The sequence below is a fragment of the Anabrus simplex genome, chromosome 1, assembly GCF_040414725.1.
Source record: "Anabrus simplex isolate iqAnaSimp1 chromosome 1, ASM4041472v1, whole genome shotgun sequence".
NCBI classification, from domain to species: domain Eukaryota; kingdom Metazoa; phylum Arthropoda; class Insecta; order Orthoptera; family Tettigoniidae; genus Anabrus; species Anabrus simplex.
In genome coordinates this window covers 630,952,267-630,970,230 of record NC_090265.1, presented here as the reverse complement: position 1 = coordinate 630,970,230, position 17,964 = coordinate 630,952,267, and the positions used below count along the sequence as shown (strand labels likewise).

At 40.6% G+C, this 17,964-nt stretch overlaps 1 protein-coding gene across 4 annotated transcripts in view; it reads right to left on the bottom strand.

Annotated features, from left to right (window-relative positions):
• TyrRS (Tyrosyl-tRNA synthetase) overlaps nt 1–17,964 on the bottom strand; it is a 151,951-nt gene that overhangs the window by 128,770 nt on the left and 5,217 nt on the right. The gene's annotated exons all lie outside the window — the stretch shown is intronic.

Sequence of the window (17,964 nt, the reverse complement as noted above, 5' to 3'; positions counted from 1 at the left end):
GCATTCTAAAACTTAGAATAACAGAGTAAAGATCCTCTTGTATTTTCGTTCCAACCATTACTATATCATTCAATGAAATATTGTTAGATATTTTAGCAGATGTAACAAATGCAACCCTCGTTTTTGTAGGTGAGCTACTAAGCTTAAAAACTGGATGATGGGGTAGATAATAGCTTCCACCTTCATTCCCTGACCTTAACCATTTGCCCCATGGCCTCTTACTCATGAAGAAAGTTAGTACTCGTGCTTAAGTGAGGGCTGCCTACTGAAACGCAGTTCTAGTTGAGTTAGTCTTGACATGGCATGATTGAAGGAGTTTCCCAGAACTTCAGGTTTCTGCTTGAGGGGTAAGCGAACTATAAATCTACCTGTAGAATCCCTAGTGGTATTCTCTGTAAAGTGCCTTTCTGTGGCTCTCTCTTCTCTTGTCATGACTGGGGATGTAAGCTCTTCTATTTCCCAGAACTGCTGGAGGTGGGTATCTAACATGTCCTGTGACTTCAAAAAACATATGATTAGAGTAAGACATTTTTCTTCCCTCTGGTGGTAGTGTCCGGCAATAATCCATCCTAGTTCAGTGTCTTTAAGAATAGGATAATCTGGTGATCGAGTTCTGCAACCAAGTTTCAATAATGAAAATAAATGTTCTGTGCCTATTAATAACTCAGTGTCACCTGGCTGGAAAAACTTGGGGGCAGCAAGCTTCAAGTCAGTGAGCAAGTTCCAATGCTCAATATGAATATAGAGCTAACCACCCTACCCCACCAAGTGCCAAAGTTACGAATAACGGAAGCCTTTACCTTTCACCCTTCCAAAGGCCTTCATGGCTTGTACGGAGATGACTTTAGTTACTCCATGGCTCTACGGTCCTTTAAGGACCTTGGCCTCCTTGACCACAGCTCTCCAGTCGTCCCGATCTTCAGCATGCCTACGCCACCTCCTGACTCCAACGGTCCTCAGATCAGTCTCCACATCCTCCAGCCATCTCATCCGGGGCCAACCTCTCCTTCTCCCCCAGGGTGCCCTGTCAGTGCCTTCCATGGAAGTCTTCCCTCCTCCATCCATTGCACATGCCCCAGCCATCCAATTTATTCACATTTTCACTGAGGTCACCAAGTCTAGCTCCTTATGCAATAATCTTATTTTTCATTTGTTCTGATTCTCCATAAATCTCCCTCCTTCACCAATCCAAATATCTTCCTCAGTACTTTCCTTTCCCACACATTTAATCTTCTCTCTGTGGCCTCAGTCAATACCCATGCCTCACTCCCATACATAAGTACTGGTTTAATTATTGTTTTGTAGAGAGTCAGTTTTAAAATTTTTACTTCTCAGAAGAGGGTACAGTGCTCTGTAGGATCTGTTGGCAGCCTTAATACGATTTACAATATCTGTCTCAACTTTATTTTCTGATGTTATTACTGAGCCTAGATATACTGCTTCAAAGGTGTAATCATACACTTGGAGTTTTTCGGTGTTCCTTCCACTTCTCTTCGTTACCATATAGGCTATTTAGATTTAGCCTCACTTATCTCTAAACCCAAAGATCCAGCCGCATCTTTCAGCTCCTTTAGGACAGTTGTAAGTGCCTCGTTACTCCTAGCAGTTATCACCACACCATATGCATAAGCCAAAACTTGGATGAGTCTATTGTAAATATTACCACCCGGATTAGTAGTTATTGATCTTGCAGCTTTCTCCAGCACTATATTAAATAACACTGGTGATAAGGGATCTCTTTGCCTTAGGCCTCATCAGTTCTGAAAGATCTTGACAGACTTCCCTGTACTTTTACCTGACTTCTGCTGTTCTCCAGGGTCATCTTAGTCAATTTTATTAACTTCTGTGGGAATTTAAAATACTTCATTGTTTCCAATAATGTCAGTCTCTTTACTTTGTCTAGGCTTGTTTAAAATATATAAAAAGATGTCCTAGTCGAACGTTGTATTTGTATGTCTTTTCCAGAGTCATTCTCGTGGTGAAAATATGGTCCGTCGTCGATCTTCCAGGTCTGAAACGGCTCGGTACTCCCCTATAATTCTTTCTGCTCTACTACTAACTCTCTTTGTTATGGCTGTAGACAGGATTTCGTACACTGTACTCAGTAAGAATATACCTCGATAATTCTTGCATTGCATGCGTGACCCCTTCTTATGTATAGGGCATACGTATATTTGCTAGTGTCCAGTCCTCTGGCATTTTACCTGTTTCCCATACCTTTTTAATTATCTATATGAGCTCACCAGGGAGCCTTCTTCATTGAGGAAATACAATTACAGCTACTTTTGCCAGCAACTCCTGCATTTAAAGACCTCATGGAAGTGCTTTGGAAAAAGAAAAATGAAATATGGTCAGAGTTCTACGCTACAGACGCTATGATCTACAGCGATTGGCAACAAGGGAACTATGAGCTGAGACATTTAGTAACACGCTATGCCGTTCATGGCTTCCACTTCAAGGTGTGCATGACCAGTAAATATCACGATCTAGAAGTCACCTGTGTTTGTGCAACAGAAGCTGTGATCGATATCACGCAATGATATGCAGTGAAAGGAAGTGCTCATTGAAAATGCTTTGCAGTGAGGGACAGTGACTATCCTAATAACTATTATTAACTATTTGTTTTGTTTTTTTCCTGCACATTGTGCGCTTTTCCTCTTTATTATTATTAATTATCTCATGTATTCTCCTCATCAACACTTCTTCAGTTTTACCATTTCTGCAGTTATGAGATCATTCCCTGGGGCTGTACTGTACTTCAATTGTTTTATTATTTCACTTATTTCTTCAACCGATGGTGATCCCACATCGTCTTCATCCTCATCTCCATTCTCATCGTTCCTCTCTTACCCCTCACACTCATCTCTCTCTGAAGTTTCCATACTACCTGATCCTTCTTTATGTTCATTTATTGGTCTGACAGAAAGTAACGTTTCAAGAGTTTTGCCCATCTTTCCAGAATTTGTTCTTTCCCAACAATCAGTCTCATCCTTAAGCATATTCACTCTAGGTTGATATCCCTTCTTTACTTGTCCAACCCCATGGAAGAATTTTCTGCCTTGTTTATTTTCAAAATTCTTCTGCACTTCATCCAATCTCTCCCTTTTTTCTATTCTTTTCTTGTTCCTTATCAATGTATTTGCTATTCACAGTTTCTGTTTAAAAACTGCCATATAATTTCGAGTGAGTCTCTGTAGCATTCTTTGTCGGGCCAGATTTCTCTCTTCTAGGAACCTTACCCACTTCTTCGTCATACCATTTATTTCTATTCTGTTTCCTTCTCTCTCCAAGTACTTCCTGCGCTGTTGTATTTATTGCTAGCTTGGTTTCTTCCCACATTTTATTGATGTCCACATTCCCGTTTATGCCCTTCTGTAGTTTTCTTTGCAGCCGGTCTCTATACTCTTCCTCCTTCTTCTCATCCCTTAACAGCTCTACATTATAGACCTTGCTCTGCTCAGCTCTGTCCCTGAGTTTAATTGCCAGGCTTTCTTGGAACTTGATCTTCACTAGTATGTGATCTGCACTACGCATGCTTCTCACATCCATAATATTGGAGGTATGTCGCGCATCTATCAGCACAGGGTCTATCTGGTTCTTTGTGAGAACATCTGGTGATATCCATGTCTTTTTATGGATCTCCTTATGGGGAAAACATGTGCTCTTAATCACCACCTCCTTGCTAAAGGCAAAATCAATCAAATTCCATCCGTTCTCATTGGATTCTTGGTGTTTACTGTGATATCCTGCCACTGGCTGGTTTTCTTTCACTTTGCCTACTTTGGCATTGTAATCCCCTAGGACAACTTAACATCATACCTGGGCAATTTGTCATATACCTGCTCCATTTTTTCATAGAACTGTTCTTTCTCTTCCCCTTCGGCATCCTCTGTTGGGGCATGGACACTAATTAGTGATATGATGGCAGATCTCTCTTTCAATCTTAATCGGCATAGTCTGAGGCTTATTGCTTCATATTCAGTCATATTATGACTGATCGATTTCTTGACCATAAACCCTGTTCCTATTCTATTTTCTTCCTACCCACTATTGAACAAAATGTAGTGCTGTAGATCTGCCACCTCGATTGTCTTCCATCTTATCTCCTGTAATGCTGTCACATCTATCTGGTATTTAAGTAATTCATCCTCCAATTTTCTACTAGCCCCAGCCTGAAAGATACTTCTCACATTCCATGTTCCAATATATCCATATCGTTGTCATTTAGCACGCTTTAGTCATCGTAAGTTTAGGACCATCCGGTTATCTCTATTTGGTTTCTGAACAATATATACTTTTGTGGTGGTGAAGTTGTTAGCCCCATGCACCAACCCCCAACCTGGAGGACCAGGGTATCACTCTTAGCCTGGATCATCAGCTTAGACCTGACCAGCTTGTGTGGCCCTACCAGGAGCATATGCTCCCGCTGGCGTAGCTCTAAGGATCATTTGAACACGTAAGCCTCCAAAACACCCAGCAAAATGTATTTTGCCTTTGTCAAGGTGGTGATACCATCGGGAGGACGGCGATGACTTTGCTTTTTAAACACTAGTACTCATGTTTATTATTATCTTTGTTTATTCATACCCCCTGCTTTGTAATTCAGTGACCATGGAATGGCTCTTGATGTGTAAATTACCGTATATTTATTTTTATTGCACACTTTTGTTGTTGTTATTATTATTACTACTGCATACCCCTTAAAATGTAAATAAACTAATATTTAATATAGTAAATTATGCTTTATTTCATTGCATATTGATATTGCTATGACAGCATGACTTCTTTATGATGTAGATTCAGTATAAAAGTATTTCTTCCCAAATAGATTTGTTGTACACCCCCCATGGGGGGGGGCGAAGAATATACCCACGGTATTCCCTGCCAGTTGTAAGGGGTGACTAAAAGGGGCAACGAAGGGATGATTGTATTAGAACCATGAAACTACTTCTGATTAGTACCATCACGTGGGGAACACCATGGGTCGCCTTTACTTGTGAGTAGTATCACTATGTTAGGTACACAATAGGTTTGTGATTAGTAGCAACATAAGCTGAGAGTATGGGTTTTCCAGTACCTGTGATAAGTACCATTGTGAGAAACACCACGTGTCTAGGTGCTGCCTGTGATTAGTACCACTATATCAGCGGCACCGTGGGAGGAATACCATGGGAATACCTGCGCCCGTGATTAGTACACTTAGGTGAGGAACACCATGGGTTTGCGTTGCCTATGAGTGGCGCCATTATGTGAGAAACACCATAGGTCTTTGTTACCTGTACAAAGTAGAATACTTGTGAGTAGTATCGTAATGTGTTGAACACCGTGAGTCTACACTATTTCTGATTAGTACCGCACCATGACAAATACCGTGGTTCTACTTTACTAGGATTGTGCTTTAGAAGCAGTCCCTTGGTCAGTAATACTATTGTTTATGATAGTTTCTGAATTGGATCCACCGATTGTTTTAAATTAATATCCATCCATTCATTCTTAATCATCATCATGTTTTTCTTATTCTGGTCAGTGGATGATTTTGTACTTTTAAATTGTCATTACAATTTGTCTCATTTTGTACCATTAAGGGCTGTTGACCTAAATGTTAGGCCCCTTTAAACAACAAGCATCATCATCAGATTTGTTATACCTACACCAATCAAACTACAGACTAGGGAAGTATCTTTTACTAAGATACATAATGTTCTTACGTATATGTATTGTACTGGGAACACCGCTACGACAGAAGTTCGAAGTATGTTTGTTGAACTTCGCGCGAGATGGAAGGTAGGCAGCCCGCCGAACGCAGTGACGTACCCAGCGAGTGACGTGGCCGCCGTAAGCCAGCTCTCCGCTACCATATATGGTAATGATCCAGCTCGTCCTCAAAAGTACATCTCTGAGCTAATTTATCGCTATTTTGACACTGCCATCTTAAAGGCCCTTACAATAGACATCATCTGTTCAGATTTCAAGAAAATCCACCGAGTATTATAGAAGTTATAAGGGTAGATAGTACCCGAGTTCTAGACACTTCCATGCGAACGTGTATAAAAGGAAGACCACCCGACCTACGAATTCAGTGTCTGTCACTCCGCCGTCTCTGTGACACGGGTGACAAGAGAAGTCTTGTGTGTGTCGAACTTCTAGTCGACAGTCTGCGATATCCAAGTTCGGTATTTCTCTAAGTGTTGTATCAGGACTTTGCCATATTCTTGAAGTGCCTGAATGGGACTTTGTTTTCTGCGAGCATCGTATTGTAACTTTGTCATATTGACACATTGGGACTTTGTTTATTTGTCGTGTGTCGTGATTGGACTTTGTTTTTTTCTTAAAGAACTTTGTTTTTTTTCTGAAACGTCTCATTGGAACTTAGTTATTTTCGCCGAGTGTCGCGATAAGACTTTATTATTTTCTTAAGGTGACATACTGGAACATTGTCACGGAACTTTATTTTCTTCGAGTGTCGTGTTGGGACTTTAACATTTTTGCACATTGGAACTTTGTTATTTCTACACATTGGAACTTTGTTTTTTTCCTAAGTGCCACATAAGGACTTACTTATTCGACGACGATTGAATTTTCACGTGTGTTGTGTATCACATTGAACTTACGCGAACTTATATTTTTGAATCAATTTCTGGAACACTGAACTTAGGGGACATTAAACATTACGTTTAATTGTGAAATATGCAATGCTTTCCAAGTGCTGCACGGGGTTGATTCTTAAAGACTGTGACAATTCGGAATACGCATATCGCATTTCCAGAAAGCCTAGAACTTTCCAGTATTTTGAGTGATCCATAATTTATGAAGTCAGACTTTTTCTTTCAAATATTACTTTCTTTAATGGCTATTCACTTCGCTTATTAATGCAACAGGACAGTTTCCGAGTGCTACTTATTCAGTTCATTGCCTTCAGAACTGTGCATTTAGGACTGCAGTAACAGTAATTCTCTAGAACATCCTGACTTACAGTGAGCTTGCCTTATGAACTTGCATTTCTACCAGTACTTGTTCTTCGAGTGATTATTCTAGAACGTTTTTGCAGTAATCATAATTAAAAAAGTCATATCTGTTCAGACAGTGCCCTGAATGTGTGGAGTGCCGTACAGGAAATTCAGGTGTGAATTACGTCTCGAATCGAACCCAGGAGCACGTACCAATCTTCGAGACATTCCAGAACGTCGGGACATTCCAGAACGTCGAGACACTTCCAGAACCTCCAGACGTTCCAGAATTCCTCATCTGAGCAGGTGTGGTCCCTGCCCAGTCGATGTCCAGCACCATCCCAGGACTTGGAGGTACCAACCAGCCACGACATTTCCACGCTGCTGTATGAAGGTGATATGAACTTGCTTTTGATGATCAATAAACTCAATTTATCAAAATAATCTCTCAATTTGATAACTATACCTCTCTCTGTACCAGCTCCAATGATAAAGCCACAACCGAGATTAAGACTCATGCTCGTTCATTTAATATCAAGCGCCTTAAAGATATGAACACATTTTTACGGGTACAGAGAGGAGGTAGTATACGTGGCGCCCACCTTTAGGGGCAGATTTCATTGGAGCTTAACATGAAAGACTTACATACAGCTCAAACTATGGTGACTAAATTCAATCAAAATAGGAGTGTTTTCAAATTTCAGTGGACACTAACTTAACTGAAGTATAAGTGCATAATTTAAGTGATTTGGTAGAGGTGATTTGCAAAGACTTGGTTTAATTAATGTGTGTTGAAACATTGGCACTAGGACTTAAAACTTTGAACTTTTGACTGAATGCAAGTTTCGAAAATCTTTCAATTTTTTTTTTTTGAAGTGTGTCAATCATTATTTCTGTACTTGGTACTAGCGTTATATATTTTAATAAAATGGAGGAGATTATGGCAGCGATTGAAGCCCTTAGGCTCAGTATGAAAGTAGCAAATGAAAACTTAGAACACCGACTTACTGAGTCCAGCTCTAATCTTGAACAGTCATTGAGAGAACAACTTAACGAATCTAGTTCTAATCTCGAACGCAGATTTAATGAGTCTAATTCTAATCTTGAACGTAGGATCGTCGAGACCAAAGAACAACTTAACGAATCTAGTTCTAACCTTGAACGTCAACTTAGGGAATCCGTAGTTCAAATTAATGCTGAAGTAGATAAGAAGTTTGTAGAAGCGAATGCCGCCCTAGAACAAAGACTTACTCAGGCTGGTGCTCGCATTGAACAAAAATTTAAAGAGTCCAACGCTAGGGTAGATGAAAAATTTTCCGAAATCAATGACCAATTGAAAAGTAACATGGAGGTCATGAAAGAAGAAATTAAAACCCAAGTTGTAGCTCTTCTTAAAGATGACTTCAAAGCCATTCTCCCCACTTCTCAGGCAATTGCTAAAGAGATGGAAGGCTTAAAAACTCAGTTACAGGAATCACATTCACAATTATCATTAGCCCAGGTTAAAATAGCCTCTATTCAGGAGAACCTTAGAGATACGCTTAAAAATGACATTCAAAGAGTAAACAATGAAGTCAGTCTTATAAAGAGTAAACAGGGAGAGTTTGATAAAAAATTTACATCTCAATTAGATACTACACACACTCAGGTTACGCGTATATGTCGAGACGTATCCGAATTAAAAAAGGATCTCCAAGAAGAAGTTAAGGTAGTAGAAGATACTATTAAACAACAGGTGAAGGATGTTAAAACAGAACTACAAGAACAGATAGAAACCCTTGGTAGTAAAGTCTCTAATTTAGAACTGAAGGATACTCCCTTATTTTCTTCTAGTCTATTAAAAACTAATGAAAACGCAAACATTACTACTATCATCCGAATGACCGATGAAAAACCTGCTAAATTCTCTGGGAAGGAGGAATACACCGCTAGGGAATTTTTACTCAACATTGAAGAATATTTTCAAGAAAATAAAATCAGTCCTGATCGACAGCTTCGTGTCGTTTCCAAGTTACTAGAGGGACGCACTCTATCATGGTTTTCCGCTTTTAAATCTTGCTTTAACACTTATTCTGAATTCAAGGAAGCTCTATTGAAGCGTTTTTGGAATTCAGAGACGCAACATTTAATTAAGTTGCAGTTGTATGCTAAGAAGTACAATACTTCTATAAACACATCCCGTTACTCAGATTATTTTATCGGGCAACTTAAGAAGATGCAATTTTTGGATCCACCATTGCCTGAGCAAGAGCTGATCCAGGCGACCACATTGCAATTCCCAGCCCAAGTTCAGGAGATTTTGGTAGCTGCTAACATACAATCTTTAGAACAAATGGATGGGATACTTCGTAGATTGGACACAGCCCACGCTCAATCTTTACCGAAAGGGAGTAAGACTAAAGAAATGACTACCAGTCCTGTCGCTATTGTGACACAAGGACGTCCAGATCCGGAAGTACCAGAGGAACGGCCTACATCACGAAACACACCTACCCGATATCGAGGGTATAAAGGACGGCCGGACCGAGGGAAAGCGCCATACCAAAATAGATTAACATGGAAAAAGCCAACAGAGGCCCAACAAGTAGAGGATAGGGTTTCTTATCGAGATGAATTGAATAGACGATGGCGAGATACTCAAGAGTACTTGAAAGAACAGCGAAAGGGCGAGGATCAAGAAGGAGCCGCCTCGCTAGAGTATCAGCAAGCCGCTGGTAAGAAAAACGAAACGCCTGTCCCGAACCCTAACACGACGGGTGCAAAAAAAACTCCAATGTTTTCTTAAGAAGATTGCCTGAAAATGGAAGGAGGGAAGAGCCGCTCTGCGTAACTCAGGTACATTATTGGCACGTAGAGGACGCGGAACTACTCCATGAAAACATGACACCGTCTAGGCCAAGAATCCAACGTAGCTTGCCAGTAATCACCATTAGGGTTGGCAATATTAAAGTTATGTCATTGGTAGATTCAGGAGCTCAAGCCTCACTTATTTCAGCCAGACTATTAGAAGCCATAAAGGAGAGTCGTGATGTACTTGTGATGCCTGTTTCCCAACTTAGGATCAAAGGGATTATTCCAGATAAGTGCATTAAATGTAAACTACAGACGTTTATGGAATTCGTCGTGGGACATGTTCAATTTGAGCATGTTTTTCTAGTAATCTCTCAGATGAAATTCAATGTTATCCTTGGATCGGATTTTCTCATCAAATATGGAGGAGTGATTGATTACACAGCAAATGCCATTACATTTTATAACGTTGACCCTGTAGAATTACAGCTGATCGAAGGAGACGACGGTTGGATACCAGGGATAGATACCCCGCAAGAAGAATTCGATGGTGGAAATAGCGATGCTGCACCAGTTGAAGATGAAGAGGGTGATCCCGAAGAAGTGGGACCCGTCGAAGATGTACCCCTAATAGATGAGATGTACGACGACGGTCCAGACTATGTCAGCTCCGTAATCAGTGTGATTGAAGACCCAGTGGCCAACAAAGATGTTGCGGATTCAGTCAAGGAAATCTTCGAAACTTATCCGGACGTGTTCAATGATAAACCCGGAGAGATCCGAGATTTTAAATATCATTTAGATGTCAAGGATACTTCCACTTATATAAAACGTCCCTATTCCATAGTATGGAGATGCAGAGCATAAGCAAGAACACACATCATGGAACCGCCGAGGGAATATATAATGCTTCTAGCCTAAAAACATACTTCGAGAGAGAAGCCTAAAGAAAATCCTTGTCGAATTTTCTTTGCCCTAAGAGGGGGGGGACATGTACCGGGAACACCGCTACGACAGAAGTTCGAAGTATGTTTGTTGAACTTCGCGCGAGATGGAAGGTAGGCAGCCCGCCGAACGCAGTGACGTACCCAGCGAGTGACGTGGCCGCCGTAAGCCAGCTCTCCGCTACCATATATGGTAATGATCCAGCTCGTCCTCAAAAGTACATCTTTGAGCTAATTTATCGCTATTTTGACACTGCCATCTTAAAGGCCCTTACAATAGACATCATCTGTTCAGATTTCAAGAAAATCCACCGAGTATTATAGAAGTTATAAGGGTAGATAGTACCCGAGTTCTAGACACTTCCATGCGAACGTGTATAAAAGGAAGACCACCCGACCTACGAATTCAGTGTCTGTCACTCCGCCGTCTCTGTGACACGGGTGACAAGAGAAGTCTTGTGTGTGTCGAACTTCTAGTCGACAGTCTGCGATATCCAAGTTCGGTATTTCTCTAAGTGTTGTATCAGGACTTTGCCATATTCTTGAAGTGCCTGAATGGGACTTTGTTTTCTGCGAGCATCGTATTGTAACTTTGTCATATTGACACATTGGGACTTTGTTTTTTTGTCGTGTGTCGTGATTGGACTTTGTTTTTTTCTTAAAGAACTTTGTTTTTTTTTCTGAAACGTCTCATTGGAACTTAGTTATTTTCGCCGAGTGTCGCGATAAGACTTTATTATTTTCTTAAGGTGACATACTGGAACATTGTCACGGAACTTTATTTTCTTCGAGTGTCGTGTTGGGACTTTAACATTTTTGCACATTGGAACTTTGTTATTTCTACACATTGGAACTTTGTTTTTTTCCTAAGTGCCACATAAGGACTTACTTATTCGACGACGATTGAATTTTCACGTGTGTTGTGTATCACATTGAACTTACGCGAACTTATATTTTTGAATCAATTTCTGGAACATTGAACTTAGGGGACATTAAACATTACGTTTAATTGTGAAATATGCAATGCTTTCCAAGTGCTGCACGGGGACTTATGTTTTGATTCTTAAAGACTGTGACAATTTGGAATACGCATATCGCATTTCCAGAAAGCCTAGAACTTTCCAGTATTTTGAGTGATCCATAATTTATGAAGTCAGACTTTTTCTTTCAAATATTACTATCTTTAATGGCTATTCACTTCGCTTATTAATGCAACAGGACAGTTTCCGAGTGCTACTTATTCAGTTCATTGACTTCAGAACTGTGCATTTAGGACTGCAGTAACAGTAATTCTCTAGAACATCCTGACTTACAGTGAGCTTGCCTTATGAACTTGCATTTCTACCAGTACTTATTCTTCGAGTGATTATTCTAGAACGTTTTTGCAGTAATCATAATTAAAAAAGTCATATCTGTTCAGACAGTGCCCTGAATGTGTGGAGTGCCGTACAGGAAATTCAGGTGTGAATTACGTCTCGAATCGAACCCAGGAGCACGTACCAATCTTCGAGACATTCCAGAACGTCGGGACATTCCAGAACGTCGAGACTTCCAGAACGTCGAGACACTTCCAGAACCTCCAGACGTTCCAGAATTCCTCATCTGAGCAGGTGTGGTCCCTGCCCAGTCGATGTCCAGCACCATCCCAGGACTTGGAGGTACCAACCAGCCACGACATTTCCACGCTGCTGTATGAAGGTGATATGAACTTGCTTTTGATGATCAATAAACTCAATTTATCAAAATAATCTCTCAATTTGATAACTATACCTCTCTCTGTACCAGCTCCAATGATAAAGCCACAACCGAGATTAAGACTCATGCTCGTTCATTTAATATCAAGCGCCTTAAAGATATGAACACATTTTTACGGGTACAGTATAATAGAAGAACTGAAGATCCATATACAGGTAAGTGGGTCGCCTTGTGGAAGAAGTTGAAACTGTGTAATTTGGGAGAGAGCAATCCCATGTGGTAGGCCTATTATGCGTCATAAGAAACTGAGTGAACTGGCTGTGCAGTTTGATGACATTGCTGTGAGCATGCTTTCAGGACATGGTGGATTCAAGCCCCACAGTCGGCAGGTCTGAAGTTATAATGCCAATTTAAATGGTTCGTTATTGGACATTATACATTTTCCAGCTAACTCATTCCTGATTGCCAGTGTTTCGCCCCCGTGTCGTGTGCTAGGTTGGGCTCATCAGTTGGTACCTAGCACACCTACAAAGATGCTGGCTAGTGCATACCGTGGAGGTCACTGCGTAGGCTACCTGTTTTTTCTTTTTTTTTGTTCCCTCATTTTCATTATAGGCTAATGCTGTAGCTGTACCTTTACTAAGGCAACAACCGCTTATTTTCATTTTAAGTCCTAGCCCTCTTTCCTATCCCATTCTTGCCTTACAACCAGTTTTCATGTGATTTAAGCCAATATATATGTAAAATCTGGTAATGTTATTTGACTCACTAGCGCCCCTGTACCTTTCCTGGGTTTCGCTAATGTTGTAATCTTGAGATACACCAAGTTGCAAGCTGAAAATATATTTAAAATGCCCCCCATCCCCTACTGCTTATTGAAGAAAGAAAACAACATCCAAGCAAAAGGAAGGACACCAGGCTGAGTAGCTCAGACGGCTGAGGCACTGGCCTTCTTACCTCAACTTGGCAGGTTCAATCCTGGCTCGGTCCGGTGGTATTTGAAGGTACTCAAATACATCAGCCTCATGTCCATAGATTTACTGGCAAGTAAAAGAACTCCTGCAGGACAAAATTCTGCCACGTCGGCGCCTCCAAAAACCGTAAAAGAGTAGTTAGTGGGACGTAAAACAAATAACATTATTATTATTAAATTCAATAATCCCACTCCCTCGATTGTGGTAAATGATCTAATGTATTTTGCACACATTTCTACTCTTTTCCGCATATTTAGGTCAGACATTACCTAATATGGGAGACAATTTTTTTTTATGCTACGGGCTTTACGTCGCACCGACTCAGATAGGTCTTATGGTGACGATGGGATAGGAAAGGCCTAGGAATGGGAAGGAAGCGGCCATGGCCTTAATTAAGGTACAGCCCCAGCATTCGCCTGGTGTGAAAATGGGAAACCACGGAAAACCATCTTCAGGGCTGCCGACAGTGGGATTCGAACCCACGATCTCCCGGATGCAAGCTCACAACCGCGCGCCTCTACGCGCACGGCCAACAGGTGACAAATATAGTGCTTTGAATATTCGTGATGTTATGCCTTCACGAGTTACCTATATTCGTGAACTGACAGTTTCTAGTCCTTAAAGCTAGTGAGGAGACCAATTATTTCTCGACCACTGCAGAACTGTGGACTGACACCTATAAAAGACGCCATTACAATGCACTATATAACTTTTTTTTTAACAAGTTGTTTTGCGTCACACCGACACAGATAGTTCTTATGGCGATGATTGGACAGGAAAGGGCTAGGAGTGTGAAGAAAGCAACTGCGGCCTTAATTAAGGTTCAGCCCCGGTATTCGCCTAGTGTAAAAATGGGAAACCACAGAAAACCACATTCAGGGCTGCTGACAGTGGAGTACGAACCCACTATCTCCCGAATACTGGATACTGTAATACTCATATAGTTGGTCTGTTATTGGACATTCTAAATTTTCCAGTTAACTCATTCCTGGTTGCCAGCGTTTTGCCCCAGAGAGGATAGAAAATTAGAGACAGAAATAAACAACAGAATTAGAAAAGCTAATCAATTTAATTGTTCCAGTGTGCTAAGTTGGGCTCATCAGTTGGTAAATAGCACACCTACCAAGACATATGGCTAGTGCATACCGTGGAGGGCCACTGCATAGACTACTTGGAGCCACCGGCAGCGCCAATGCGCTATGAGTGACTGTCTCATTTCCAAAAATTGATGCCTGCCTGGCCATCAGATGATATATATGTTGATTCCCACAGGGAACCTGAAATATTAATCCCAAATGAAAAGAGACTTGTTGTTCCTATCCATGAGAAGGGCAGCACTCTGGACTGTGCAAACTATCGAGCAATTTTTCTTTCCAGTGTGGCCGGAAAGATATACTCTCGCATACTGGAGAGGAGGCAGAGACAAGAAGTAGAGGAAAAGTTGGAAGAAGAACAGTGTGCTTTCAGGCCAAGTCGACAAACACACGACCATATACACACACTAACAACCGTTACAGAGAAACGACTTAGTCATAGGAAGGATGTTCTAGCTGCATTTGTTGACCTAAAGGCCGCATTTGACTCAGTCCCCAGGGAACAGTTTTGGGCAGCACTTGAAGATGAAAAGGTAACCAAGACCCTCTTATGCCGCATTAGGAGCATGTACAATACAGTCCAAGGAGTGGTGAGAATAGCTGGTGAATGCTCTAGGGAATTTGAAATGGTGAAGGGAGTAAAGCAGAGCGACAGCTTGAACCCTCTTCTCTTTGTGATCTTCATGAACCAAGTCATTAAGCAGTGTAAAAGAAGAACTAAAATAATTAAGGTTGGCAACTGGAACATGAGACCAATATATATCCAATCCTTGGTTTATGCAGAAGACATTCTGATTTTGGCTGGAAAAGAGGAGGATCTCTTATTGAATGGGCTTATGCCTTCCAGGACCGTGGGATGGAAGTGAATGCGAGCAAAATCAAGGTCATGCAGTTCACCAAAAGAGAAAAAGTACAGCTTCAGATCAAGTGGAACAATGGGGATATTGAGCAAGTAGAACAAATTGAGTATCTGGGCACCATTTTCAGAGAGGATGGAAAATTAGAGGCAGAAATAAACAGAATTAGAAAAGCTAATCAAGTTTACTATCGTATAAACAACACAATCATAGGGAAGAAAGAAATTATTAGAAACACAAAAATGCGGGTATATCATGCCATATACTTGCCAACCCTCCTGTATGGTGCAGAGAGTTGGACTTTGCATAGTCGTTTGGTTGCCGCTGAGATGATATCTGCGGAAAGTTGCCGGGAAAACTCAAAGAGACCATATTAGAACCGCCACAGTGAGCGATGAGCTTCAGCAGGAGCCAATAATGGAGGTCATGGAGAGGAGAGGATTGGGCTGGATTGGTCACCTAGATAGAATGGAAGATGAAAGGAAAGCGAAGCAGGTGTGGCGAGCCAGACCAACAGGAAGAAGAACACTAGGGAGGCCACGGATTGAACGGGAGGAGTATATCTTGGGACTGATCAGGAAGAGAGGGAAGACCCTGGGTGAGGTTCAGAGAATGGTGCATGACAGAAGAAACTTTAATAAATGGCTGGAATGTCCCGACACCTAACGGCACAAAGGGAAAGAAGAAGATGAAATGAGACAAAGTAGCCTAGCTCCAAGTAGCCTACCCAGTGGCCTCCACGGTATGCACTAGCCATGCGTCTTGGTAGGCGTGCTATTTACCAACAACTTAGCACACTGAGGCGAAACGCTGGCAACCAGGAAAGTTAGCTGGAAAATTTATAATGTCAATAACGGACCATTTATATTTACTCATTCGGGACAAATATATCAGGTTCCCTATGGGAATCAATATCTATATCATATGATGGCCAGGCAGGCATCATTTTTGGTAATGAAACAAAATCTCTCATAGCGCACTGGCACTGCCGGTGGCTCCAAGGTGATGTTTACATAGTTTTAAAATGTGTACATTAATTAAAACCCAGAATTTGTGACAAGGAAGCAATTAAAACTATCAAACATTGACTAAAAATTGTCCAAAGCCGGTTTTAATTAATGTACACATTTTAAATCTACAGTATGTAAGCATCACCTAAAGCACAACTTTTTGTTATAAAAAAAAAAAAAAAAAAAAAAAAGCATAAGACCACTGTGTTTAGTTTTAAGTTCAAATGTTTAATAGGATTAAGGACTTGACCTTAAGATTATTATTAGGCTGAAGATGCCCAAAAGTAGGGTGAAACGCGTACATAATTAGTATATGTAATTCATGTAGGATTTAATAACTACAGAATATAGGCTAATTGTATTGAACAGGTGGACATAGTGAATATTATTCTTGGAAGAATTTTATTTATACATACCACTTAGTCGAGCAGCTCGTCTCCTTTCTCCCCAGTCTTCCCAGCCCAAACTTTCCAACATTTTTGAAATGCTAATCTTTTGTCGGAAATCACCCAGAACAAATTTAGCTGCTTTTCTTTGGATTTTTTCCAGTTCTTGAATCAAGTAATTCTGATGAGGGTCCCACACACTGAAACCATACTCTATTTGGGGTCTTACTAGAGACCTATATGCTCTCTCCTTTACATCCTTACTAAAACCCCTCGGATTCCACTTCTTTACACATATCATTGATACATATAAGAAAATATAAAGGTCCAATTATACTGCCTTGAGGAATTCCCCTCTTAATTATTACAGGGACAGATAAAGCTTCGCCTAATCTAATTCTCTGAGTTCTATTTTCTAGAAACATAGCCAACCATTCAGTAACTCTTTTGTCAAATCCAATTGCACTCATTTTTGCCAGTAGTCTCCCATGATCTACTCTATCAAATGCCTTAGATAGGTCAATCGCGATACAGTCCAATTGACCTCCTGAATTCAGGATATCTGCTATATCTTCCTGGAATCCTACAAGTTGAGCTTCAGTGGAATAACCTTTCCTAAACCCAAACTGCCTTCTATCAAACCAGTTATTAAATTCGCAAACATGTCTTATATAATCAGGAAGAATGCTTTCCCAAAGCTTACATGCAATGCATGTCAAACTGACTGGCCTGTAGTTTTCAGCTTTATGTCTAATCACCCTTTCCTTTATACACAGGGGCTACTATAGGAACTCCCCATTCATTCGGTATAGCTCCTTCAAGCAAACAATAATCAAATAAGTACTTCAGATATGGTACTATATCCCAACCCACTGTCTTCAGTATATCCCCCGAAACCTTATCAATTCCAGATGCTTTTCTAGTTTTCAACTTTTGTATATCTTACTGTAAATGTCATTGTTGTCATAGGTAAATTTTAATATTTCTTTAGTATTAGTCACCTCCTCTATCTGGACATCATCCTTGTAACCAACAGTCTTTACATACTGCTGACTAAATATTTCTGCCTTTTGAAGATCCTCGCATACACATTTCCCTTGTTAATAATAATAATAATAATAATAATAATAATAATAATAATAATAATAATAATGTTATTTGCTTTACGTCCCACTAACTACTTTTACGGTTTACAGAGACGCGGAGGTGCCAGAATTTAGTCCCACAGGAGTTCTTTTACGTGCCAGTAAATCTACCGAAACGAGGC